We start from the raw sequence: 3,572 nt of genomic DNA on the forward strand, positions 1-3,572 counted from the left end.
GGCTGGTCGTTGCCCCTGCGAGTGCTAAGCCGAGCTACTCTCCATCACCGGCCATACAGTCATCCGAACGTCGTACCAGCAAGCACAACGAGCGCTATATACGTGGCGGAACGAAGAATTGAAAAAGCAAAGCAAAATTCCCAAACCGGGACTCGAACCCGGGTCGCGTGGGTGAAAGCCACGTATCCTAATCGCCTAGACTATTTGGGAGCACCTTCTATTAACCAAAACAAACGCCAACCAAACGCCAAACAAACGCCAAACACACGCATACTCACACACAACCAAGCGCACCACACCAAGGCCACGCGCATTGCCGCCTTCAACTTTGCATTGAGCACCTTCAAAGACCTTTACCACGCAGGAGCTGTTGTTTTAAACCTGAATTAGACACCGCCGTTCTCGCCACGCTTACCCACCGGCTGGTCGTTGCCCCTGCGAGTGCTAAGCCGAGCTACTCTCCATCACCGGCCATACAGTCATCCGAACATCGTACCAGCAAGCACAACGAGCGCTATATACGTGGCGGAACGAAGAATTGAAAAAGCAAAGCAAAAATGACTCAACCGGGACTCGAACCCGGGTCGCGTGGGGTGAAAACCACGTATTCCTAACCGCCTAGACTATTTGGGGAGCACCTTCTATTAACCAAAACAAACGCCAAAACAAAAAGGCCAAACACACGCATACTCACACACAACCAGGCGCACCACACCAAGGCCACGCGCATTGCCGCCTTCAACATTGCATCCAGCACCTTCAAAGACCTTTACCACGCAGGAGCTGTTGTTTTAAACCTGAATTAGATACCGCCGTTCTCGCCACAGCTTACCCTCCGGCTGGTCGTTGCCCCTGCGAGTGCTAAGCCGAGCTACTCTCCATCACCGGCCATACAGTCATCCGAACGTCGTACCAGCAAGCACAACGAGCGCTATATACATGGCGGAGCGAAGAATTGAAAAAGCAAAGCAAAATTCCCAAACCGGGACTCGAACCCGGGTCGCGTGGGTGAAAGCCACGTATCCTAACCGCCTAGACTATTTGGGAGCACCTTCTTTTAACCAAACCAAACGCCAAACAAAAGGCCAAACACACGCATACTCACACACAACCAAGCGCACCACACCAACGCCACGCGCATTGCCGCCTTCAACTTTGCATCCAGCACCTTCAAATACCTTTACCACGCAGGAGCTGTTGTTTTAAACCTGAATTAGATACCGCCGTTCTCGCCACGCTTACCCTCCGGCTGGTCGTTGCCCCTGCGAGTGCTAAGCCGAGCTACTCTCCATCACCGGCCATACAGTCATCCGAACGTCGTACCAGCAAGCACAACGAGCGCTATATACATGGCGGAACGAAGAATTGAAAAAGCAAAGCAAAATTCCCAAACCGGGACTCGAACCCGGGTCGCGTGGGTGAAAGCCACGTATCCTAACCGCCTAGACTATTTAGTGGAGCAACTTCTATTAACCAAAACAAACGACAAACAAAAGGCCAAACACACGCATACTCACACACAACCAAGCGCACCACACCAAGGCCACGCGCATTGCCGCCTTCATCTTTGCATCCAGCACCTTCAAATACCTTTACCACGCAGGAGCTGTTGTTTTAAACCTGAATTAGATACCGCCGTTCTCGCCACGCTTACCCTCCGGCTGGTCGTTGCCCCTGCCAGTGCTAAGCCGAGCTACTCTCCATCACCGGCCATACAGTCATCCGAACGTCGTACCAGCAAGCACAACGAGCGCTATATACATGGCGGAAGGAAGAATTGAAAAAGCAAAGCAAAATTCCCAACCCGGCACTCGACCCCGGGTCGCGTGGGTGAAAGCCACGTATCCTAACCGCCTAGACTATTTGGGAGCACCTTCTATTAACCAAAACAAGCACCAAACAAACGCCAACCACACGCATACTTACACACAACCAAGCGCACCACACCAAGGCCACGCGCATTGCCGCCTTCAACTTTGCATCCAGCACCTTCAAAGACCTTTACCACGCAGGAGCTGTTGTTTTAAACCCGAATTAGATACCGCCGTTCTCGCCACGCTTACCCTCCGGCTGGTCGTTGACCCTGCGAGTGCTAAGCCGAACCACTCTCCATCACCGGCCATACAGTCATCCGAACATCGTACCAGCAAGCACAACGAGCGCTATATACATGGCGGAACGAAGAATTGAAAAAGCAAAGCAAAATTCCCAAACCGGGACTCGAACCCGGGTCGCGTGGGTGAAAGCCACGTATCCTAACCGCCTAGACTATTTGGGAGCACCTTCTTTTAACCAAAACAAACGCCAAACAAACGCCAAACACACGCATACTCACCCCCAACCCAGCGCACCACACCCAGGGCACGCGCATTGCCGCCCTTCAACTTTGCATTTAGCACCTTCAAAGACCTTTACCACGCAGGAGCTGGTGGTTTAAACCTGAATTAGATACCGCCGTTCTCGCCACGCTTACCCACCGGCTGGTCGTTGCCCCTGCGAGTGCTAAGCCGAGCTACTCTCCATCACCGGGCATACAGTCATCCGAACGTCGTACCAGCAAGCACAACGAGCGCTATATACATGGCGGAACGAAGAATTGAAAAAGCAAAGCCAAATTCCCAAACCGGGACTCGAACCCGGGTCGCGTGGGTGAAACCAACGTATCCTAACCGCCTAGACTATTTGAGAGCACCTTCTATTAACCAAAACAAACGCCAAACAAAAGGCCAAACACACGCATACTTACACACAACCAAGCGCACCACACCAAGGCCACGCGCATTGCCGCCTTCAACTTTGCATTGAGCACCTTCAAAGACCTTTACCACGCAGGAGCTGTTGTTTTAAACCTGAATTAGATACCGCCGTTCTCGCCACGCTTACCCACCGGCTGGTCGTTGCCCCTGCCAGTGCTAAGCCGAACCACTCTCCATCACCGGCCATACAGTCATCCGAACGTCGTACCAGCAACCACATGGAGCGCTATATACGTGGCGGAATGAAGAATTGAAAAAGCAAAGCAAAATTCCCAAACCGGGACCCGAACCCGGGTCGCGTGGGTGATACCAACGTATTCTTAACCGTCTAAACTATTTGGGGAGGCACTTTCTATTAACCAAAACAAAGCCCCAAACAAACGCCCAAACACCACGCATACTCACACACAACCAAGCGCACCACACCAAGGCCACGCGCATTGCCGCCTTCAACATTTGCATCCCAGCACCTTCTAAGACCTTTTACCACGCAGGAGCTGTTGTTTTAAACCCGAATTAGATACCGCCGTGTTCGGCCCGCTTACCCTCCGGCTGGTCGTTGCCCCTGCGAGTGCTAAGCCGAACTACTCTCCAATCACCGGCCATACAGTCATCCGAACGTCGTACCAGCAAGCACAACGAGCGCTATATACGTGGCGGAACGAAGAATTTGAAAAAAGCAAAGCAAAATTCCCAAACCGGGACCTGAACCCGGGTCGCGTGGGTGAAAACCACGTATCCTAACCGCCTAGACTATTTGGGAGCACCTTCTATATAACCAAAACAAACGCCAAACAAAAGGCCAAACACACGCAT

At 52.3% G+C, this 3,572-nt stretch overlaps 1 non-coding gene and 1 pseudogene across 2 annotated transcripts; both read right to left on the bottom strand.

Moving 5' to 3' along the window:
• Positions 1-558: 558 nt before the first annotated feature.
• PITG_30733 lies at positions 559-633 on the bottom strand (annotated as a pseudogene). The gene has a single exon. The product of its transcript is annotated as a tRNA-OTHER (tRNA).
• A 2,392-nt stretch (positions 634-3,025) lies between these two features.
• PITG_30739 lies at positions 3,026-3,099 on the bottom strand. Its single transcript has one exon. It is a non-coding gene; the product is annotated as a tRNA-Asp (tRNA).
• Between the last annotated feature and the right edge of the window lie 473 nt (positions 3,100-3,572).

This window comes from Phytophthora infestans, genomic scaffold, assembly GCF_000142945.1.
Source record: "Phytophthora infestans T30-4 supercont1.152 genomic scaffold, whole genome shotgun sequence".
NCBI classification, from domain to species: domain Eukaryota; phylum Oomycota; class Peronosporomycetes; order Peronosporales; family Peronosporaceae; genus Phytophthora; species Phytophthora infestans.